Source organism: Leucoraja erinacea, chromosome 3, assembly GCF_028641065.1.
Source record: "Leucoraja erinacea ecotype New England chromosome 3, Leri_hhj_1, whole genome shotgun sequence".
NCBI lineage: Eukaryota > Metazoa > Chordata > Chondrichthyes > Rajiformes > Rajidae > Leucoraja > Leucoraja erinaceus.
The window spans coordinates 28,718,254-28,743,908 of record NC_073379.1 but is presented as its reverse complement, the minus strand read 5'-3'; the positions used below and the strand labels follow the sequence as shown (position 1 = coordinate 28,743,908).

At 42.4% G+C, this 25,655-nt stretch overlaps 1 protein-coding gene across 1 annotated transcript in view; it reads left to right on the top strand.

Moving 5' to 3' along the window:
- Positions 1–25,655, top strand: part of bnc2 (basonuclin 2) — a 533,367-nt gene that overhangs the window by 124,538 nt on the left and 383,174 nt on the right. The window lies entirely within an intron of this gene.

The window sequence follows — 25,655 nt, the reverse complement described above, 5'->3', positions numbered from 1 at the left end:
CCCCTTCCCTCCAAACCCGCCCCCTATCTCCAAACCTACCCCCTCCCCAGGTACTTTCCCCTGCAGCAGGAGGTGTTAGATCTATACCTCGACCTGCTTTCTCACTTCCACCCAGGACCCCAGTAATCCTTCCAGGTGAGACAACATTTTACATGCATTTCTTCTACTGCATTGCTGCTTCAAATTTGACCGTCTTTACATCAGCAAGACCAAGCGTAGACTAGGCAACTGCTTTGCCGAACACTTTTGATCTGTCTGTCAAGGCCCGGTTGCGAACTAGTGTAATTGCCATTCCCATACCGACCTTTCTGTCCTGGGCCTCCCCCATTGCCAGAGTGAGGCCATTCAAAAATTGGAAGAATAGCCCTTATTCTGCTCTGCTATGATCATTGAATCCCCCAACTTAATATCCATTCAAGTGATATCGCCGCCAACCCTTCCCCATCCCCTCCCTGGTGCACTCCCAAAATCTCCTACCTCCCAGTCACCCTTCTCCTTTCCCCTCCTTCATACACTCATCTCCCACACCCCTTTTTCCATTCCCCTTTTCCCCTACCCCCCTCCTCTCCTTCCCATCCTCCCAGTTCCTTCCACCCACATCCCTCCCTCAGGCTTTACATTTCACTCCTCCTCTTGTCTCCTTATCTGACACCTTTTTTTCATCCCTTCTAGTCATTTATTCCACCTATCCACCAATTAAACCGTCACCTGTATCCTCCAATCAATTGCCAGGCTTTGTCCCACCTCTCTTGCCCAGTTATCATCCTCCTGCTTCAATTAGACTGAAGAAGGGACCCATTCTGAAACATCAATGTCTTTTCCATTCCAGATGCTGCCTGATCTGCTGAGTTCTTCCAGCACTTTGTGTTTTGCTCAAAATTCCAGCAACTACAGTCTCTTATGTCTCCAAGTCAACAGTACTATTACATCAACTTACAACTCATACCACACATTCTGTGGAACCATTGTGCAGAAAACCAGTTGTATTGCTGAATATCATCCAGTCGTATATCACAGAAGCAGGCCCTTCTCCCCATCACTATGCTAAATGCATTTTGTTGTCTCTGTACTGTACACTGACAATGACAATTAAAATTGAATCTGAATCTGAATCTGAATCACATCCGTGCTGACCATCAATCATTTGGCAGTGGAACATGAGATTTCTTACGTGAACTATTTATTGGAATGAGAGAAGTTATGGAGGTGGCTGCTCCTGTTCACTGCATTGACCTATTTGATGCAGAACAGCACTAATGATAAAGTTAGCACAAATGTAGATTTTAGAAAATCAGAAAAAATGCAGATGTTGGAAATCTAAAATAAAAAAATCCTGGAAAGACCTTGCAAGTCAGGCAGCAACTATTGGAAGAGAAACAGAGTAAACAAAGCGGGCAGAAGACCTTTCATTCACTTGGTTTTTGTTACTTTAGACGGGTTGGATCCACGGTCACAATATGAATATGTTCAGGAAATATTGGTTTAGTCCAACAGAGGACTGGATTCATTAGTTACTAACGATCCAACTTGCATCACATCACAAAGAAGATTGTGCTTTTGCAAATGACTTGTGTTAAATTTCACAAAGTTTCATTGATTTAAATGTTCATAGTTCTGTCTTCCTGTAACTCTGGTAATACTGTGAATTCCTTCATTTTGTTAAGCTAATGTTGATTTTTCAGCTCAAGATTCACTTTATTTCCCTCATTCCTTCCAATGACACTGCTTGGCATGTTTGCTGTGCCCTAAATAAGCAATACACATTGTCCAGGCAATTTGCCAAAGGCTGTTGGAAGATAGGAAATTGAAGCAACTGGGCAACTGTTGGTAACTTTTTTTTACTTGCAAAGAGCCACTTAAAGCAACTTTATTGTGTGATTTGGTTCCTAGAGAAATGTACATTCATCTTTAAGTCTGAAACAAGCATTGAATTTGGCAGAGAAATTAACTAAACAGAAATCTGTCAGTGCAGAGTAATGTTGGACAGGGTGCCTTTAGTTATTTAAAATAAACACATCTCATTTTATTAATGATGTGTTAGCCTGGCACTGAGTTCCTTGCTCAAAGAACATTAATATGGAATTATATGGATTAATATGATTAATATGGAACAGCTCAATGTTGGTGCTGGGTGGGGTCACATCTGCAGTGGATGTAAGGGTACCCTTGACAGCCCTTGTATCCTTGTTAACATTTGACATTAAGAAGCAAATATACAGATATGAATCTAGTTGTTTATGGACTGATCTGGAGATGTAATCTGTTGGAATGATCTATGATTGGAATAGATGTTAAATATCGCTCTTAATTGAATAGTTTGTCAATGAGAAAACTAAGTCCATGAATGAATAAATGAATTTCTGTATGGCTGGAATTAGAACTGTTACACATCTATATATATATAAATGGTTATTTTGTGATCTCTTATGTCAAAAATTGTTATGTGATGGTACAATCTTATGTACAAACAATTGATGGTTTCCATGGGATTCTTGTTTTTGAAAGAGGAAGCAGAGTATTCTATACACTGTATCCTAAGTATATCTAAGGATTGACTATACTCTGTGATATGAGGTATATGAAATAGACAGAGTACAGCCCTCACTGGCAAATAGCTGAACAACCAGCACTGGGGATCCATGACTCTCTTTGCATTGTGAAAGGTACATCATTTGTTGATATGGCCAATTTGCATTGCAGACCTATTGTAGACCATTGCAGTCCTATATTGCTATTCACAACCATGCTGCTTTACCACAGCTCTTGCCACTGCCCTCTCTTGCTTTCCGTTGCACACAACATAGAATATATAACATCATGCAAAGAAAGGAACAGCACATGAACAAGCCCTTTGGTCCATAACATGTGTTGAACACGATGCCATGATCCATACCTTTCCATTGCCTGCAAATCTATGTGCCCATCGAAAAATCTCTTAAATGCCGCTATCCCATCTGCCTCCAATACCATTCCCGGCAATGCATTCCAGGTACTCCTCTGCGTAAAAAACCCCCCAAAAAAACTTCCGCCGCTCATCTCCTTTAAACTTTGTCCCTTTCACCTTAAAGCTGTACCCTCTAGTATTTGACATTTCCACCCTGGGAAGAAGGTTTTGACTGTCTACCTGATCTATACCTCTCATAATGTTATATGCTTCTATCAGTTCTCCCCTCTGCCTCTGACACTACAGAGAAAACAATCCAAGTTTGTCCAACCTCTCCACACAGCTAATACCCTCTAATCCAGGCAGCATTCTGGTAAAGGAGCTGAGCATTCTGGTAAGCATCTTCTGCACCCTCTCCAAAGCCTCTATATCCTTCCTGCATTGGGGCGACCAGAACGTTATACAATACTCCAAATGCAGCCTAACCAAAGTCCGATAATGTTGCTTTATGACTCTTATACACTGACCAATGAAGGCAAGCATACCATACACTTTCCACATGTTGCCATTTTCAGGTAGCTATGGACTTGGACTCTCTCTGTACATTATCCCTTTGTACATTAATGTTATTAAGGGTCATTAACTGTATATGTTCCCCTTACCTTTGCCCTCCCAAAACCCAACACTTCACACTTGCTCAAGTTAAACGCCATCTGCATTTTTCCACCTATTTCTATAGCTGATCTATAACCCATTGTATACTTTGACAGCCTTCCTCAGTCTGCAATGCCTGTAATCTTGGTGCCATCTGCAAACTTACTAACCCACCCATTTACATCGATCATATGACTGCATGACTTCCTCACAGGTTTAGTTGCTTAGCATATATTGTTAATGGGACACTTCCATCAGTTGAAGGTTGACTGCCTTCAATGAAAGCCATTTTGTTAGTACTTCTGCCTTTCTTCGGAGCATTCCTGAACAGCAAAACTAAAGAACCTACAGACACCACACCACGAACACGCCGGGCCAGTTCATGGACTGTTATAACTGAAAGCACTGAACAGGTTTCAGTGGTGTGTAAAGCTGAGAGTGAGTTGGGGGGAGAGCTGGGTTGTGAATCAGCATTGCAAATAATCTCATATAGGTTAACATTTTCACACAGGACGCCAGCATTTTGTTTATGATGATGATGAGAAAGTTCATAGTGCACGTTGTTGACTTGTGCTGAGTAGCTGCACAACATTGGTTCACTGATAATGAGTATTTCCAATTATCTTGTATAAATACTGAATAAAAATGCACGAGGAAACGGTGATTGCAAAATTAACAGGTATTTAAACGTATTTGTGTCCTCTTTAAATTCCCTCTGGAGAGACTGCAGTTCTTTGAGCAGAATGGGTGAGGAGAGTATTGGCTTTATTTATTTATATTTGCACTGGATATGGATGTTACTGGCAATGGTAACATTTATAGTCCATCCCTAATTGCCCCTCAGCTGAGGGTCAGTCACATTGATGGTTTGGAATCGCATGCCCACATTCCTTCCTGAAAACATTATTGAACCAAATGGATTTTACAAAAATCCTGCATTTTCATTGTGAACATGACAGATTCTGTCCTTTTATTCCAGTTTTTCAGTTTTATTTATTTTTTGAATTCATTTCTCCCAGCTACCATGGCAGGGTTTGAACTCGCGTCTCTGATCAATGATTCAGAGGTGTTGGTCATGATCCACTGATTTAACTACGCTATCACACCTTAGCGATTGAAAATTGTAAAGCAATTAGTGAGAGTAAGGAAGGAGAAACTGCTTGCACCAGTGTGCAGCCAGTCTGAGCAGTGGAAGGAAGATCAATGGAACTTTTTAAAAAAATTGGAAACATACCTGGAAAGGAGGTTTTAGCAGGGCTGTCCCGAAGGGCCAGGCACGGCAGAAGCTTCTGAAGAGCCACACGCCATTGCCATATCCCGGCAGCATGCCTGGCTCACCCGCCACCGAACTGGGATCCCCCTTGCAGTGGGAGTCTCGCCGAAATGTCTCCTGCTCGCCCCCAAGGACAGGGAACCAAACGAGAGAGGGGAGAGTCGGTGAGGGCAGCAGATGCTGGATAAAGGGCCGGTAAGAAGAACCGGGGGTCTTGCCTTCTGCGCCCTCAAGGTTGGCTGCAGGAGGCCCCCCTGAGTGTTGAAGGATGAAGGTAGTCAGACAAGGAGATTCACTGAAAAAATGGATCATGCGACGGCTGCAACGAGCCTTCCTGCCAGCTGCAGCTGGCACTTTGAAAATGGCACCAACCTGGGTTACTCTTGCATTTGCTGGTCTCTTTCAATGCATTATGTCGTTAATCAAGAATTGTACTTGTATATGGCAATAATCTTACTGATCTGTATGCAAAACAATGAATTTCATTGTATTTTGGTACACATGATAATAAAGAACCATTGGGAATAAATGCAGTAAAATGATTAATTTAGTGCAGTTTACAGCGCAATAACATGCCATTCAGCCCACTGAGTCCAACAATCTCCATACACTTTCACTATCCTACACACTGGAGACAATTTACTTTTTTTTTTAAATCAAAGCCAACACTAAACCTGGAGAATACCCACATGGGCACAGGGGTTCTATCATCTCCCCTCAACCTCTGATGTTCCAGAGAAAACAATCCAAACAGGCTTTCCAATCTCTCCCTGTAGCTGAAACCCTTTAATCCAGGTAGCAATCTGGTAAGCCTCCCCTGCACCCTCTCCAAAACTTCCACATCGTTCCTGTAATGGGGCGACCAGAACTACTCACAATACTCCAAATGCTGCCTAACCAAAGTCCTATAGAGCTGCATCACGACTTCCTGACTTTGACATTCAAGATTCAAGAGATTCAATAGTTTATTGTCATGTGTCCCAGATAGGACAATGAAATTTTTGCTTTGCTTCAGCACAACAGAATATGGTAGGCATGAATACAGAACAGATCAGTGTGTCCATATACCATTATATAAATATACACACACATGAATAAATAAACAGATAAAATGCAAATAAACAGATAATGGGCTATTAATGTCCAGAATTTGTATGAGTTGAGTTTAATAGCCTGATGGCTGTGGGGAAGTAGCTGTTCCTGAACCTGGACGTTGCAGTCTTCAGGCTCCTGTACCTTTTACCTGAAGATAGCGGGGGAGATGAGTGTGTGGCCAGGATGGTGTGGGTCCTTGATAATGCTGCCAGCCTTTTTGAGGCAGCGACTGCGATAGATCCCCTCGATGGTAGGGAGGTCAGAGCCGATGATGGACTGGGCAGTGTTTATCTAATCTGAGGAAAACCATTCTTGCCATAGAGGGAGTACAGAGAAGGTTCACCAGACTGATTCCTGGGATGTCAGGACTTTCATATGAAGAAAGACTGGATTGACTCGGCTTGTACTCGCTAGAATTTAGAAGATTGAGGGGGGATCTTATAGAAACTTACAAAATTCGTAAGGGGTTGGACAGGCTAGATGCAGGAAGATTGTTCCCGATGTTGGGGAAGTCCAGAACAAGGGGTTGCAGTTTAAGGATAAGGGGGAAATATTTTAGGACTGAGATGAGGAAAACATTTTTCACACAGTGGTGAATCTCTGGAATTCTCTGCCACAGAAGGTAGTTGAGGCCAGTGCATTGGCTATATTTAAGAGGGAGTTAGATGTGGCCCTTGTGGCTAAAGGGATCAGGGGGTATGGAGAGAAGGCAGGTACAGGATACTGAGTTGGATGGTGCAGGCTCGAATGGCCTACTGCTGCATCTATTTTCTATGTTTCTATGTCTATGTTTACTACTTTTTGTAGTCGTTTCCGCTCCTGGGCACTCAAGTTGCCAAACCAAGCCCCGATGCAACCGGTCAGCATGCTCTCTACTGTGCACCTGTAGAAGTTAGAGAGAGTCTTCCTTGACAAACTGACTCTCCGTAATCTTCTCAGGAAGGAGAGGCGCAATGTGCTTTCTTCATAATTGCATCAGTGTTCTCGGACCAGGAGAGATCTTCAGAGATGTGCACGCCCAGGAATTTGAAGCTCATGACCCTTTCCACGGATATAAACGGGACTGTGGGTCCCCATCCTACCCCTTCCAAAGTCCACAATCGGCTCCTTGGTTTTGCTGATGTTGAGGGCCAGGTTATTGTGCTGGCACCATTTGGTCAGTCGGTCGATCTCTCTTCTATACTCTGACTCATCCCCATCAGTGATACGTCCCACAAAATTGGTGTCGTCAGTGAACTTGATGGTGTTCGCACTATGATTGGCTACGCAGTCATGAGTATAGAGTGAGTACAGCAGAGGGCTGAGCACGCAGCCTTGAGGTGCTCCCATGCTGATTGTTATCAAGGCTGACACCTTTCCACCAATTTGAACAGTCTGTGGTCTGTGAATGAGGAAGTCGAGGACCCAATTGCAGAGGGATGCGCAGAGACCCAGTTCTGCGAGTTTGGTAACCAGCTTGGGGATGATTGGATTAATGTAATCAATGAATAACAGCCTGACATATGAGTTTTTGTTGTCCAAGTGGTCCAGAGCAGAGTGGAGGGCCAGCAAGATCGCATCCACCATTGATCTGTTGTGGCGGTAAGCGAACTGCAGTGGGTCCAGGTCTTTGTTGAGGTAGGAGTTGATTTGCGCCTTGATCAACCTCTCAAAGCACTTCATCACCACCGACGTTAGTGCCACTGGTCGATAGTCATTGAGGCACGTCACCTTGCTCTTCTTGGGCACCGGTATAATTGATGCCCTTTTATAGCAGGTGGGAACCTCAGACCTCAGAAGTGAGAGGTTGAAAATGTCTGTAAAAACTCCAGCTAGTTGGTCTGCACAGGTTTTTAAGAACACGACTGGGTAAACCATCAGGTCCAGGCACTATTCGAGAGTTCGCCCCTCTGAAGGATTCTCTGACGTCGGCCTCTGTGACTGTGACTGAAATACCATCACAGCGAATGGGGGCCGAGAAGGCACATCAGTGTTCTCCCTATCAATGCCTCTAGCAATTAATACAAGCATACCTTTACCACCCTCTACTTGTGCTGCCACCTTTAGTGAGCTATGCATTGACCTCCAAGATTCCTCTGCATTGACCTCCAAGATTCCTCTGCATATCAATGCTGTTAAGGGTCTTGCCATCGACTGTATACTTTCTCCTTGCATTCAACCTCCCAAAGTTCAACAACTTTCGAGTTAAACTCTATCTGCCATTTCTCTGCCAATTTCTGCAGCTGATCTACATCCCGCTGTATCTTCTGAGAACCTTCCTCAGTCTGCAACTCCTCCAATTTTGGTGTCGTCAGTAAACCTATTCACCAACATTTACGTCTACGCGAAGAGAGATTTTAATATGAGATGTTAAAGGCTGAGCGAGTGCAGAGGGGGAGAACTATTGAGACGATATGGCAGCGTTTGTACCCAACTCACAGACCTCAATGGACAGAAGGACCTGAATCAAGCCAAACGTGGGTGGCAGGAGGATTGATGGTCAGAGGTCATGAGCTTAAGATTTTCTGACCGAACCAGAGATTGAAGAAGGGAATGTGTAGGAAAGAACTGCAGATGCTGGTTTGAATTTAAGGTAGACACAAAATTCTGGAGTAACTCAGCAGGACAAGCAGCATGCCTGGAAAGAAGGAATGGGTGACGTTTTGGGTCGAGACCCTCCTTCAGACTGATAGAAGAAGGAAATCTTTTTCATGCAGCTAGTTGCTGTGATCTGGAACATACTGTTTAGTGGAAGCAGATTCAGTGAAATCTTCCAAAAAGGTATAAATATTTGAAGGGAAAAATTTTGCTGGGGAGAAAGCAGGGGAGCAGTATCAATAAAGTGACTGTTTAACGTGACTGATTGAAGATAGGCTGAATGGCCCTCATCTGCGCCAGGTAATTTTGTGACCCAAGGCTAGACTGGAAAATTTTTGTTGCTACTGTATACGTGACGGTGAGATCATTTACCAGCCACAGAGCATCCACTAATATTGTTTTGAGTCTAGTTTAGTGATACCGTGCGGAAACTGGACTTCAGCCCACCGAGTTTCTGCCGACCAGCTATCACCCCTGCACTAGTTCTATACTACACACTAGGGACATTTTACAGAAGCCAATTAACCTACAAACTTGCATGTGTTCAAAATGTGGGAGGAAACCGGAGCACACGGAAAAACCCATGCGGTTACAGGGAGAACGCACAAACTCCATACAGACAGCACCCATAGTGAGGGCTGAACCCGTGTCTCTGATCCTGTAAGACAGCAACTCGACCAAAGCGTCACTGTGCCACCCCAACCCATATTGCTCTAAGTGTTTGACTTTGTATCTCCCTTGGTGATCAATTGGTTGAAAATAATGGTTTGATAATTGCCAAGTTGTCTCACAGCCATTGTGACGTGGAATGATGAATAGTGTTCTGACATCGAGCATTGTGCTGCCCTCCTGCACATTTCACAATGCTGCACTATTAACCAGAAAACTCCTATTACCTCAAATCCACAATTCAACTCGACAGAATTAGATGCAAGTGGTCACTGCATTCAACCATGAACTATCCATTAAACTCACCACTGAAAATTCATTTAAGTAATTAATTGTGTGAGTACCACTTTCAACAATGTGGTAATTATAAACTACAGGCAACCCCTCATCATGGCAGTTTGGATAAAATAAATTCCTTCTTACAGAATTCACAAATTAGTTTCCAAAAACGTATGAAATTTGTTTGGAATAATATACACAAAATATGAAGGAAACAGCAAACTTTGGCAATTTTTATATTTGGTCAGTCATTACTGTGGGGCAATAGGATTTGGTTATGACATGACCATGTTAATTGGGTTGGCAGTCCATCCTTTCCAATGCGCTCTCCAGACCGAGGACATGTGAACAGATGTCTCAGTGCAGTGCTCCCCTGCTCTTCGTCTGCGAGGCATGTTCTCTGATATTGTGGGGAGCTGCAATGAATATGGACGGCTTTTATACTGGCTCCTTAATGTGATCCCTCGACCTTCATTCCACTTCACTTGGTCAACATGCTTTATCCCATGACCCACTGAAGTCCTTCTACACCACCTTACACCCAGGAACCTCAATCGTCAGATTCCATCACTTGCCATGATACCCTCACTTCCTTGTCCATCTCCCGAGTCTAACGTTAGCCTCAGCCGTTAAATAATGGTGTATGCCACTTTGTCATTATTGATACAATGGCATTATTTGAGACAAAAACATCCCATAGGATTGCAACTCCAAATAAACCATGGGATTCAATGGGATAAAGGGTTACGCTGTGGAAAATCATGATACTGACAGATACTGACTCGGAACTCAATTAATCCCAAACACAGGGTTGCCAGCACTGGCATTTAACCTCGCATGAACAAGATGAACAATTGAGACTCTTCTTCAGGTTGTAAACTATTTTTGATGATATTAAGAAGTCTGAAATTTAGGTACATTTAACTTTTAGTTTCATTTGCTGACAGTTTTAGTCCAGTTTTTATTCCACTGTCTGTAACATAACTGAACTCAATTCAGCACGGTACTCCCCCATTATCAATGATCGGTAGCATGGTGATTTAAGTTACCAAACTGATGGCTTAGTTCCCACCATGGCAACCAGAAAAGGTGAGTTTATTGAAGTATTTGTGGAACTTGGACTAAAAAGCTTTTGTCAATAAAGTGACAATGCAAAAACTACTCGATTCACAAGCTGCCTTCCTCAACCCGTGTGGCCTATATGTGACTCCAGGCCCACCAATGTAGTTGACTTATAACTGCCTAATGGAACTGCCGAGCAGGCTATTCATCTGAATGGATAACAAATGCTGGAAAAGCCAGTGGTGTACTACACATCATGTAGATTAATGTAATGCAATCTTAAATGTATTGGCAAAAGAGATAAACTTGTTGTCACCATTACTAGCCTGGAAACCTCCTACATCATTTTCACTTTGTAATGTCAGCATGTTGCCGGACATAGAAAGGGTGCAGTAGTTGAATAGACCCTGTTGTGAAAAGCCCATGCCAGTACCAAGGAAAGAAAGAATGCTGTTTGTGTCATATTCTCTGTGATGACTCACTGTACACTTTAAATCACCTTGAACAGGCTGACCCCTTGTTTAATGAGAGGAAAAACGAATTGTGAAATAGTGTGATTTGAAACGAGTGTGAAATAATAACCCATTGTTAAGCTATAACTGTGACAAGAGATAAACAAAATAGCAAAGCAGTCCATTTCTCAGCATTCCTGTTTCTAATAAGTTGATCTGACGCACTTCATCCCAGACATATCAGTAAGTAGTTGTGTTGGCCTAAGGGGTATGAGTAGCAGTCACTCTGCATAGGGAGCTGGTTCTGAACTTATCACTTTGGTACCGGCTGCGTTTGACTATAAAGTATGATGTCAGCACTCTGTCCAACACTTAACAAAGAAACAGATCAAAAGTTTTTAATCTAAAGTATTGATGACCAATTCATTGATGTCCATGTGATTCCTGATTACCAAATGGCACACGGAGGCTTTGTTAACTTATAATATGTAACTTACAGCCATTATTGCTTAACAGTAACCCAACAAATCTGTTGAAAGGATCAATAGGAGAATTAATACTGTCCCCTTGAGCTAAATGTAGATAACAGACATAAACAGATGTAAAAAAACATTTTGGAGAGTGCTTTTGTAGCTGTTGGGTGCTGTGAGTATGATTTCTACCCAGTGTATCCGAGTAGTCGATCACCAGAGGTAATATATTTTTATCCAATCTTTCTACTCTTTGAAAGTAGCCGAGCAATAAGTGGGTAAAAAAAAAATTATTATTATTATTATTATTTCAGCTTGTAAACTTAGATCCATCTCTTTTAGTATCTGATGAAAATTATCTGTGGTATTTTTCAATTTTCCTTGCCTTATTCTTACACAGACTGACAATGTAGGAACAGGAAGGTAGACAAAAAATGCTGGAGAAACTCAGCAGGTGAGGCAGCATCTATGGAGAGAAGGAACTGGCGATGTTTCGGGTTGAGACCCTTCTTCAGACAGACCTGTCTGGTCCATGCCTGTGCTGCTGCCCTACATGACTATAGGGGTTGTCCCACTGCTGCGACCTAATTGACGAGTTTAGAAGAGTTGAGGAGAGTTTGAAAAAGTGTCATGTTGAAGACCTCCTTCGACTATGTTGAAGACTAGCTTCGACTATGTTGAAGACTAGCTTCAATTAGCTTCAGGAAAATTGGACACCGAATAGTGGAGAGTGAAGACGACGATCTCCTTCGACCTCCCTCCGACTATGTTCAAGACTATCTTTGACTACTTTTGATTACCTTCAACTACCCTCGATTACCTACGAGTAACATGCCGACCTACTATGACCTACTTCCACTAAACCTACGAGTAAAAAAAATATTGATTTTCTCCATGGCGACCTTTTTTTACTCGCGGGCATTTTTCCGTTGAAAAATACGCCGCAACCTAGCTGAGGCCTCGAGTACGCGAGGACTACTCTCGAGCATGAAGGAGAGTTACAAAGACCCCTGAGGACCTTGTGTTGACTATGCTGCGTGTATGAGTTGAGGGCAAACTCTTCTAAACTCGCCAATTAGGTCCCTGCAGTGGGACAGCCCCTTATCCCCGCACATGCTTCATCTTGCCCACCAACGTTTCTTGCCCTTCACGTGTTTCTGCCTGATATCTTGCCTGCATCCCCAGCAACCATTTCATGCTCATTGCACGCTCTCGCCACTGTCTGGCTGAAGAGGTTTCTCCAGAATCCTTTCCAGATTTATCAGTGACTACCTTATATTTATGACCCATGTTTTTGGTCGTCCCCACGTATAAAAGCATATTCAAAGTTTTTAACGACCGTATTGGATCACCTGTCAACTTTTTCTGTTTTTATGAGAAATGAGTCTCTGTTCAAACTATCCTTGTCATTACAACCAATAATTCGCAGCATTTCTTAACTCTTAAAAGAACACAGTTCCACATACTGTTAGCTCTCCTCTAACCATCTTAAATTTTAAGCCTCTGTCATTAATGTAAACTCTCCTAAAAATGCACGGTGAGTGGAAGACAGTTACTCACTAGTGGGGGAGAGCTGCGATGTCAGAGAGTCTGCCCTATCAGTTGATCCATTTTGCAGAATAGGGACGTTTTTCCTGGTGTCCAGGTGGATGTTTCTCTCTTGTTCTGTATTATGAAACGCATCATCTGGCCAGTTTCACATTGCTGTTTGCGGGGGCAGACTCTGAATAGTTTGGCTTGCTTCACTTTAAGAAATACTTGCTTGACTGCAGGCATTCTGGAGCCATGAACAGTGGGCTGGACAGGTGCATGCTACTTCTTCCAGTTACTGCTTCCAGCTGAGCTCTGCACTGGCCTCTGTGGTTCAGCTGCAGGCTGCATTTGGAACGTCATTGTTCACCTACTGATGCTGATCCCTCTCCTCCAACGCTCTTCACCCCTGATACAATAAGGAGAATGGTGACTACAGCAGGTCATCCACATCTACCTTCCTATTATGTAGGAAGTAACTGCAGATGCTGGTTTACACCGAAGATAGACACAAAATGCTGGAGTAACTCAGCGGGACAGGCAGCATCTCTGCAGAGAAGGAAAGGGTGAGGTTTCAGGTTGACACGAGTTACTCCAGCATTTTGTGTCTACCTTATCTTTGCTTCTGAACTGTAGTCTGCTAATGTGGTGCAGTAGATTGGAAAAGGTAACTAATCTCTTTCAGTTTTTTTACTCTTTTTAAGTTCCTACATTAGTCTGAGCCACTTACAGAGCTGAATGAATTCACAATATTTCAAGAATTTGACTCTCCCTTTACAAATTATAGGTTAACTGTCCAACTTTGCTTCCACTCCTGTATGGAATTCTGGACTTCAGAGATGATGTCATGGTTTGGCTCATGCATTAAGTTTCATGTGCTTCGGTAACAGTCATTGCACGCCAAACAGGTCAGTCCTGACTTTCTAACGTGGACTTTGGCCGGACAGAAGGGATCGTTGACACATCAAAGATGGTTTCTCACCTGATGAGCTGATAGTCGTGATTTGTGAATTCTGGGCTTGAGACTGAGCCTGACTTCAGTCCCATGGACTGAGGGAGTATCTCATCACCAGGAGAGAATACTTGGGGTCAGTGTAATGTAGGAGCAATGTGTTTCAATGTTGGGGGAAGGAGTACTGAGGCAGTGCCACACTGTCAGAAACAGTGCTGAGATCTTACTACAATGCCTGAATCCAAATACTTCCATTGAGATGTTAAATCAAGATCCTGTCTATCCTTTGTATTACAAATGTACAATACTGACTGTACAATGACTGCACGTCATATTCTATGAGGCTCTTGGAAACATCAGGACATTATTATTTCTATTAAAATGCAAATCTTTTCTTTCTTTTACATGGGTTAACCTGTGAGACTTGAGTGTTAGAAACCTTGTCTAACAAAAGTAAAGCTGCTTTTCATCCATACTTTATTCTGTTTGAAGTTGGTTTAAAATATTTTCCATTTAAATCTTTTATTTATTGCTCGAGTCAAAGGTTTGTCAGTAGCTTGCAACCTTCCACAAATAATTACATTGTTTGCTCACACATATTCGCTTCACGTGACTGCTCGAGGAAGGAGGATGAGATAAAGATCAAATTACTAGTGGACATGGACAGAAAGATCACATCCTGCTTCCTTGCCTTATATCCACAGCCAAGATTTTAAATGCTAATAAGTCTTCATTCCTTTCTGTGAAAATCTCTTCTCACATGATTTACCAAATTTAGTCTACTTTTTTCCATATTCTAACATAGAGTAATATCTTATCCCACTGGGGATCGAGCCACTGTGATCACCATGGGTGCGACAGAATTGCAGTTGCTGTAATCCAGAAGCCTGGACCAGTGATGTGGAGATGTGTTCAAACCCCATCATAGCCGCCGGTGAATATTAAGCCAAGCAAAACCCTAATAAAATTTGAATTTAAAAAAAATAAAAAAATTACTAGTGATGGTGACGGAATTATTGCAGAAACCAAATCTCACATGGTCTGAGCTCCAAAAGCAGACTGATGACAAACTTCCAGTGGTTTACTCTCATCTCCCCTCTGAAATTACCCTCTTTTCAAGGCCAGTGTGCTCGCACCTCAAATGATTGAAGGAAAAGATCTGCTGGTAATAGACAATTCCAAGGTAAAGATAGACAGCATATTTTACTCTAAAAGCCTCCACTCCATGATACTTCCATGAGGTGCTTTTCCTTGAATTTACACCGAGATTCCAATTTGGCATAGTGCAGCCTTCAGTCTGCATCCAACATTTTTAGCATTCAGATAATAATATATTCTCAGCATATCACAAAGATGGTGTCTATTTCAAGTTAAGAGGAAATATCTGGTTATAGGGAAAAATATAGCATAGAACAAAACATCATTTAACCTAGCAACAGGCCCTTTGGCCCACAATGGCCGTGCCGAACATGATGCCTTGTTAAACTAATCTCTTCTACATGATCCATATCTCTCCATCCTCTGCATTTCCATGTACCTATCCAAAAACGTCTTAAGCACCACTATGTATCTGCCTGCACCATTATCCCTGTATGCACATTCCTGGCACCCACCACTCTTGTGTAAAAATAAAACCTGTCCCACACATCTTCTTTGAAATGTCCTCTGCTTACTTTAAAACTATGCCCTCTAGTTTCTGACATATCTTTCCCAAACCCACACCAATCCAGTCTTTGGTTTGCTTCACTGCCAGATTGAAGTCAAATGCAAACTGGAAGGGAACACCTCATATTCTGGGTAGTCTGCAACCCAATGGTATGACCACTGAATGTTTCAGATAACTCATGCTCCCTGTGCTCCTCCAGTCCTCTTCTGGTTTTCTCCCCTCCCTCCCCTGAGCCACCACCCAGTTTCATTCTACTCCCCCATTTAGCTCCATCTGCCCATAACCCACATCTTGCCTCATCTGGGCCATTCATATCTCCAGCTTCCTCCAGCCAGACCTTCACAGAAGCTGTGGTACATTCAGCTCCTGCAGTTGTTTTACATTTAGTTGTTTCTTTCTATCCTTGTTGGTTATGTCTTTCTGCTTTAATGTGTTTCGTTTTATTTATTTATTTATTAATAATTGTTGTAATTTTCATTATTACATGAATTTACTATTTATGAAAATGTCTCTCCAAATGTTTCAAGGTCTGGCAGCAGGTGCAGTCTTGTCTCTTATCCAAGGATGTCGGAGTGTTCCAAGGTAGGGCCAAGACAGTACCTGACCTGAGTTGTGGTCTTCCCTGGGCTTACTACACCTCCACACCTAACCTTGAGAGGTGGGTCCAGGTGGGAGGCTAAAAGCAAGCCAACTCACCCCTACATTTGCAGCTATTGTCTGAGCAGTAGCATCACATTACCCTGGGGTATTTGTAACTGCAGTGAAGCAATTCAGGATTTAATTTAGCAAAATTGATTTTTTTTAAATCTGCATTTGCAATTAATGGCAAAATAATTTTGTTTTTTTTATGACCCAAATTGCTCAAAAAGTGGTTTATTTGTTGCTCTGTTTGGGTTCAACACATGTCCTTAATTGACTTAATTGTGGTTATAGTTTGCACCTTTCAGAATGTGTTTGTTCACTTTGTTTTGGATTATGATTAACTAATTTGTCCTTCCAATAAAGAATCCGCAGTAAATTGTGGCACAGCATGACAATTGAAAGGAACTGGAGATAACACTGACATTACTGACTGCTGTCTGCAGCCAAGGGGCTCGGCATTCCCCATTCATAGCAAGCAGAGCAGTTCCCAAGTGGCAGCAGCTCACCTCAGTACATCAATCAGCAATAAACTATGGAAGGGCTGGAATTGCTCAGCTTGTATCTACTGTAGGAGAAACTTAATCGGAACCAGAAAAAGCAAAAGCTGTAACATGCAGAATCAGGGCAAGTGGGAGGATGATGCGGTGATGTGTGAGAGGGTGATGTGTGACAGGGTGGTGAACAAGCGAACTTCTATAACAGAGGAGCAAATGAGGTTTGTGGTGGAACAAAGCAAGAACCATCATTGGGCCTTGAGCAGGGAATCACTTGCGTCACCTGGCTAGCATTGGAAAATCATGCACCTCTCGTTGAGTCTGGAAAGAATGTGATTGGAAAAGTGAGGTACATTGCCTTGAACTTGGACTAAGTCTTCTGTTACATCATATGAGCTCTATCATAGTAGGATATAGTCATTGGCATTTTGTAAAAAAACATTCAGCAGGGAAGGAGTTAAATCTACTCGGCATTCAATGGTTCAGGGGCATCGGTATATCCACATTTACATAAGACTACAGGATAAGAGAAGAGTTTAATCTCCATGGACATGTTTCCATATCTGAAACAAAGTGTTTTAATATAGTAAAGTGATAGTGAATAAAATGGATTGAAGTAAAAAAATCGATGATGTGAAATTAAGACCAATGGTGCTCAAAATTGGCTGGCTTATGAAGTCGTAGAGAATCCCAAAATTTGCAACCATGAAGTGTGCAGACAGTTCAACTGAGACTCCATCATGGCTCTCTTGGGTAAATACAAGAGTGAGACTTCCTTTGCATGCACATGAAACAAACACCACCAGCTCTGGGTTGTGCTGCATCACTGCCTTTCTTCATTACAACCAATGATGCTACCAAGCGCACACCTATTTGAAATGTCAGCCAAATAAGCAACTGCTCATCAAGCAAGATCTCCATTAACCAACCTTCCTCCTTCTGGCTCTATCCCTCCTCCCCAGTACTGACCCCCCCCCCCCCCCCCCCCACTCATCCGTTGGGTGACACAGAACTGAGGTAATGGACCTACCTGCTTGATTCTGCCAACAATTGCAACAGGTGTGTATAGGAGGGCAGGAGACGTTTCACTCCCCAAGACACACTGTCTCAAAGGGACTCTTTGCTTGACCATGTCTCATTGCTTGACCATGAGACAATTGCAAGGAGCGCACTATTCTTAATTCTGGAAACACAAGAAACCGCAGATGCTGGAATCTTGAAGGAAACACAAAGTGCTGGAGTAACTCAGCAGGTCAGGTAGCATCTGTGGAGGAAATAGACGGGGTGATGAGGTGACAAAGGTCAGGATCCTTTGTTGCCTCTCCATTCCCTATACTGATGCTGCATGACCCATTGAGTTACTCCAACACTTTGTGGCTTGCTCTTAATTTTGGCATCCTAATTTTGAGGGAATTGAGGCCACATGTCCTCTTCAAAGAATTGAGGCAACATGCACCCACCCCTTACCACACAGCTTTGCTTGTGTCCCCACCCAGTCTTTTAATGGCTCTGCTGAAGCCTCCTATGCGCAACTGAGAATCCCACCTTCGCCCATAGTGGAAGTCATGGAACCTCTGCTCTCTGAATGTTTTCTGGAGGGGGGGGGGGGGGGGGGGGGGGGGGGGGAATGGCAAGGACCCCTGTTCAGCCCTTTAAACTTAATTAGAATTCCTATAAATTCCTATTCTCATACTTCAGTCGAGTTTGTATTACAATCATTTTAGTTCGTTAAGAGACATTTGAAGGAAATCTTTTCTGCGGCTTTCAGGTTTTTCATTTTTTTTTAACACATTTCCAGGGGTGAGACATCCTAAACATACAAAATCTTTTACAGGTTTAAAATCTTACAGCCAAAGCTGACCAATAGAAGGGGATGCTATCTCTTTAAAAATGCATGAAATGCATCGTACATTATGTGGTGAAAGGACATCTTACAAATTTCAGCATTCTCCAGGAGCTCTTGCCTAATTTAAAGAAATACCTATTTAATAATTGTCTTGAGAAATAATACCTGCAACTGTACGTAGAATGATAGGCCATTTGTGCGTGTGTGTGACGTTGTGTTAAAAACATTTAATTGTCTTGTTGTATCTTATTAATTTCAGATGTGACTTGCTCTCTCAGCTCCTGTTTTTCCACTCTATTCCTTGAATCTTGTGCTATGCAGTGGATTGAAGGGAATGTGACATTTATGCAAATCAGTTCTGTAATGAAAGCATTTGGAAAAAAAACTGCTGCTCTTTTCATAATAATTATTCATTTGAAAATGGCCCTTTAGTGCACAGTAACATCAGGTTTAGATTAGTGTAATATTTTTTCCTGCGGTAGAATTCTCTTAAGATAATCTGTGATTAGGATAAACTTTATTTAAAGTGCTAGACATTTTTAGGTGTGGATAGATTCTTTGAAGGCTCAGAACTAGAAACACTAATAAACGCCCTCACAGAATCCCACTTTAAATAGCTCAGGTAACAGTCACTCTATTTTCCACAGCCCCCACTCAGATAATCTTATGTGTAACTGAAAAAGAAATATAATATCCATTTTGTACTGAATCTAAATGAATAATTAAACATTAAAATTAAATTGCAATCATCTGGAAGACTCTGGGTGAAAGGTCAGTGAAAGTAGATTTAATAGTAGCTTTGCAAAAGGGAATCCCGTTCGTATTTAACAGGGCAAATATGCAGGCCTGTGAGGAAAGAGTTGGGGAGAGTGGAATTAATTGGATCACTCCTTCAAAGAACTGATCAGGCCAGATGGGATGTATAACTTCCTTCGGCGTTGTAAAATTCTATGATTTTAATTTCAGGTAACTGTAAATCCCCATGAAAAATTCTACCTTCAAGCATTCCAGCAGTCTTGAAATATATGTGCCTCATCCAAATAATCAAGTTGGTGGGATTTAGTGAGCCAGGGGTAATTCATTTGGTAATTTGCCATATCTGCTTCCAAGCCGTCATTTGGAGGATTTACAACCTGTGACATGACAACTAGCTGTATCATCCACAAGTAATTCTGTCATTTCCCTGGAAGAATTTGAAGAAGAGTGTAAACAAAATCAAATATAATAGCAGAATCACCTCTGGTATCTACAAGTAAAGTTCTGGCTGTGAGGTGCGTCTGCCAAATTTCTAATGGAAATTCTTTTTCCCCCCCAAATCATGCAGCATCACACAGTTCTAACGACTCTGAACCTTTGAAACTCCTGTCTCCTTTGGGCATTGTTACATATGGAGCAGGGAATTGTTCTTTAGACTCCAGCTGACAAGTGAGACTTGCTTTCATTAAATATTAGAGGAAATATTGGTTGATCTACCTTAAGAGCATGGTGATCTAAGCAGGTTACACCACCCTGTCGCCTCTCAATCCTCTCTCTAATCCCATTTCTTTGTCACAATTAAAAACAGTCAGGAGATTAAAGGGTTATTAGAATTGCTGTGGATGTCTGGTCATTGCTGCCCTGCGACTGGTGTGATGACTTGCAGTAACGGTATGGAGGTTAGCTATTTATCCTGATGTCCAGAACCTTGAGGTCAGTCAGTGCTATGTACTGGATAAGCACAGGAATTAATTCTCCCATCTGATGAGGAAGAGCAGCCAATGGCTGAATCTATACCTCTCACAAATTATTCAAAGGCTGATGGCAAGGGGAGCTCTGGAAATGATGCAGAATGATGGATATGGTACTCAGTGGAATGTGCTGACTTGGTTAGTCCCCCAACTTAATCCATGTAACAACTCACAGTCCCTGGGTATTTGTTCTTGGCATTCAACAGAGGGGCCAGTGATTCCATACTGTATTGGTTAGTCAAGATTAATAATTGATTATTAGTTGATTGACCCTTTCTGTGCTGAATACAATAATTGATTGTTGTGGTTTGCTCTGGACTTCCCTCATATTTCTCAAATATAAAATATCGCTATGGATAAGTATAAGTATTAGTTATCTGACAAGCCATGAATGGACTGTTATGTTTCATTTACTAAAACATTGTCTGAAAAGTTTAGTCGTTTATGATTTGATCTTAATATTTTCCTGTCTGAGATTGTAACATTGTCATGGCATCAAAGTTAAATATCTTTAACCACATTCCTTTTGTCAGTTCCAAATATGTTATCCATCGTTCTGGCCGGAGCTCCAGAATTTCAAGTTCCTTTCCTAGCTTTTGCTAGTTCTTAAACTTTCAGCCAGATTTTCCATGTCAATCGTTTTACTATTTAAGGTAGTTTTAATTTGCCCACTGTTTGCAGAAGCAAAGCAAAAGCACCTAAAGAACACTCCCAACAAAAACCTTGCAGTCTCTGGGTCAGAATCTAATACCGACTGCTGACACATTACAGTTCGATAGGATCCCTGATGGCCAACGCTTCTAATGTCATTAAATTAACTGAGTAACCAATCACTTAAAAGAAATGGAACCGCAAGGAAACCGGGATATAATTTTAAATTACCTTAACCATCTAAAGTGTTAAATAGAGAATAAACGAGCCTTGTATGATTAAAGTAGATGCTGAATTCTCCATATTTGAAAGTATTTTAATTTCAAAATTCCTTGTTTAAAATATTTGTGTAAAGAAATTACAGTTCGTCTAATTTAATTCATCATTTAGGGCCAGTTTGATTGCTGTGTTCAAATGTTAAATAGATAACATTAAAGGCTCACCTGGACCACATGCATTTTATTGTAAGATGTTGAAAATATCTCATTATGGAAATAGTTTAAGAATTAACTGTCATTCATCACAGTTCAAGTGATTTCCAGCGATTTCATTGGCAAATGATTCAACCATCAGAGATAACATGGTTTGCTAAATAGGTGATTGTGACTCTAGGATTTCTATGTTAACTCGGCATCAACAGGGGCCTTGGTGGCTGTGGGGCCTCACGGTCGATGAGCGTGAGGGGAGGAGGGGAAGACAATGGGGACCTGGCGTGGGGGGACCACCGTGAGGAACAATGAAGGCCCTGACTGGGACGGTGGGAGAACCATAGACAATAGGTGCAGGTGTAGGCCATTCGGCCCTTCAAGCCAGCACCGCCATTCAATGTGATCATGGCTGATCATCCACAATCAGTACCCCATTCCTGCCTTCTCCCCATATCTCCCTCCATGATCTTCAAGAGCCCTGTCTAGCTCTCTCTTGAAAGTATCCAGAGAACCGGCCTCCTCCGCCCTCTGAGGCAGAGAATTCCACAGATTTGCAACTCTCTGGGTGAAAAAGTGTTTACCTCATCACCGTTCAAAACAGCTTACCCCTTATTCTTAAACTGGGGCCCCTGGTTCTGAACTCCCTCCAACATCGGGAACACGTTTCCTGCCTCTAGCATGTCCAAACCCTTAATAATCTTATATGTTTCAATAAGATCCCCTCTCATCCTTCTAAATTCCAGAGTGTACAAGCCCAGCCGCTCCATTCTCTCAGCATATACGCCATCCCGGGAATTAACCTTGTGAACCTACGTTGCACTCCCTCAATAGCAAGAATGTCCTTCCTCAAATTTAGAGACCAAATCTGCACACAATATTCTAGTTGTGGTCTCACTAGGGCCTTGTACAACTGCAGAAGGACCTCTTTGCTCCTATACTCAACTTCTCTTGTTATGAAGGCCAACATGCCATTCGCTTTCTTCACTGCCTGCTGTACCTGCATGTTTACTTTCATTGACAGATGAACAAGGACCCCCAGATCCCGTTGCACTTCCCCTTTTCCCAACGACGCCATTTAGATGATAATCTTCCTTCCTATTTTTGCTACCAAAGTGGATAAAACAAAGGGGGACATGGGGGGGGGGGGGGGGTGAATCCAGATTAGATTTCTCTGCCCAGGGGATAAGTCTGTGTCTTTTGTTTGTTTTTTCATTTGTCCCGGTGAAGGCGCTGTGCACACGGCAGCCGCTTGTCTTTTTCTTTTTGTTTTTACTTTTAATTTCAAGTTTTTGTGTACCTTGTGTGTTGTGTCTGTCAGCAGGCCAATTTCCCTCTGGGGATGAATAAAATTTTATCTTATCGTGTCGTACCGTATCGTACACAGACTGAAATTGTTTCAGTTGGTTTCAGGAAAAGCTTTGCTTCATTTTGACCACACAAAGCCAGCCTGAAATCTGACTGAATGCTGGGACTTTCCTATTGATCTGACTATGAACAGATTTGCTAAAATGCCTCTGTAAATTGGGCCTAGCTAATTTATTGGTGGGTTTTTTATGTTGCCATGTCACTGTAACACAAGGAAAAAATAGTTGTAGAAAATAATTTATTTCCCAGAGCAAATAGTTAAAAATTCCAATGAATGATGTGGTTCCTGCAGTTAGGAACATACAGCCCTGCCAGCAGGAGTAGCCACTAATCTTTTGCGTGTATGAGACAGCAGAAAGGACAGTCAGCAATTGAAGGGCTGATATGCCAGTTGCTGTGCAGGTTGACGGATGTAATAAAGAGCAGATTATGAGGGTTCGGTTGTGACATTGCTGCAATGTATGTGCTGTGCAAGGACATCATGGGTTGTTGGACCCATATGGAGATTATTTTTTTACAGGGTCATTATCACGCCAAGTGCACGATTATTTGTTTTCTTAGTCCTTTTTTATTCTGTGGCATTATCATGAGTTACATGTATTTTAAAGCCAATTTTCCACCTCATTCGCTTATTTTAACAGAATCAAATCCTGCTCCTCCAATGAAGGGAATCTTTGCATCAAAGGCCCTAGATAGGGCGCTCAGGAATTTTCCTGAGTCGTACCAGAGAGGGTGGAGAATGACAGAGCGATTGAGGGGGGAGATTCATTGGGGATTTTCAAAAGTTTCTCCTTGTTCTGTTCCGGGAAAGTGGCGCACGGCAAAAGGACATGTTTAAAGTGATTGTCAATAGGACTGGGTGGCTGTTAACGGGAAATATTTTGCGTTGCAGTGATGACATTGGAAGCAGATTCACAACACATTCTCCAAAAGGAAGAAGTAAACTACTTAAAGGAACAAAAACAAAGTTGCAGGGCTGCAAAGGGAGTGTGGTGAAGGGTTCTGCCACTGTGAAGTGGATATCACGGCCTACGTGTTCACCTCCTCCACTGGAGATAGTGAATGCGGCCGTTCTGCATTCCGTGCGTTGCCCGTCGCTGATATCCCTTGTTAATGTTCCTCAGGTACAGGCAGACTGCAGTCGGTCTTTACACTTCCAGTTCAGCTGCTCGCCAAGTTTCCGGGAGCAGGTTTTTCCCGAGAGGAACATTTTCCTCCGCAGTACTTCAAACCAAGTTCCCTTGGGTTTTCAGATGCTGCGTAGGAAAACGTTTCCCTTTGATAAAGCGCTGTACAAAACCACGTTTGTGTATTTCCCCTGCGAGAGGCGAGAATAGGATTAGCGATTGTCAGCGCGCCTGAAAAGTTAGCTCGGTATCGTCCTAATCTACGGTGGATTTTCATTCCCGGGGATTACCAAATCAAATCAACAGGATTGAAGGATTCTCCTCTGAATCTTCTCCAGGGCAGCACTCCAACCCCATCTATACATAACTTTTCACTCCTCATTCCCAGGTTTAACCACAAACTACCCCTTATTCCACCTCGGTCTCTAAATGCAGGGAGTTCCTCCAGCCTGAGCCGATAAATAGATGCAACTAACCCCCGCAATATACATTTATTAAAGCACAAAGTCAGACTTGCATTTCACTAGCGCCTTTTTGTGAGCTCGGAGCTCACTGAAGCGCTGTTGTCTGCGTTGCTTGCAGTGGAGAGATTGCAGTGAGATTCATTCAGTGAGGTGAAAGATGAATGTGCATGTTCCCGGACAGTACTGTAACCATCCTCGGCACCGCGCAATCCGGCTCACTTTTAAAATCGGCACTTTGCTGGGATATTGCTTTATCCAGCGCCGTGCGCCAAGGCGGCGGATTGTAACCGACACAAACAAGACCGTGTCTGGGTTGCTTGTTGGGGGGGAGACGTTGATGAAAGAATAGTTTTCTGAAAATGTTAGAAGTGAATGGTGAAATGTTGCAAATGTTTGGTGTTAGAAATTAGCTGGGGCGTTCCGGTGAGCATTGCCTGAAATGGTTAACTATGGGTAGAGGGGGGAGGGGGGGGAGGATGGGTGGCGATGACCGCAGTGGTCGGCCCCACAATACTGCGCCCCAGTTTGAGATGCAGCTCGCCGGTCGGTGCAGCGACGCTCCCTTAGGGTGAACGGCAGAACACGAGGTCTGGCAGGAAAGGGTTTGTTGTGAATGCAGAAAGGAACGCTTTCCGCCACATGCCTTGGGTGTTCTGATCGTCATGTGTTGATGAGGCCACGCTATATTGGGCGGCAACAGTGACAGTTCTGTCCCTCTGAGCCATTAACAACACACGGGGTCACATGAAGAAAACGCTGATCTTTAACCCAGTTCCCTGCATGCCAGATACTAAAAGAGATAATAACCCCTTGCTGCTGAAATGCTTGGCTCCATTCCAAAATTATTAATTGTGACATCTTTACCTTTATACTTTTAAAGCTCCCACGCGGAGGAGAAAGCTCCGTGGAAGTCTGAAGTAAGAAGTTCGAGTCCGTGATTTGGAAAAACTCGGAATAATCTCAGATGTTGAACCCTCATTTTTTTTCTTCAATTGGATTTTGTTAAAATACATGTTAAAACATGGTTTTCCTATTGATAAACAATTAGGGATGGCGGGAACATACTATTGGTGCTGCAAAGGGGAAGACTGTTTTATCATTTGTCTGTATGGAAAAATATAGTTTTAATTTTGTTTCCCTACATTGGGAAAAACTAATTTAGTATGTTTACTTCACAAAAAAGAAGTCTAAAATTGGACTGAGAATATCCCTGGAAACGAAGATGTATGATTGTCCACAGTAGGAGAAAAAGTCCGAAAACAAAAGGAGAGCTTTTTTCCAGTCATTATTTTTTTCTTTCACCTGGCGAGATAAATAACCATCCAGTGCGTAGAATTTGATTTTAATT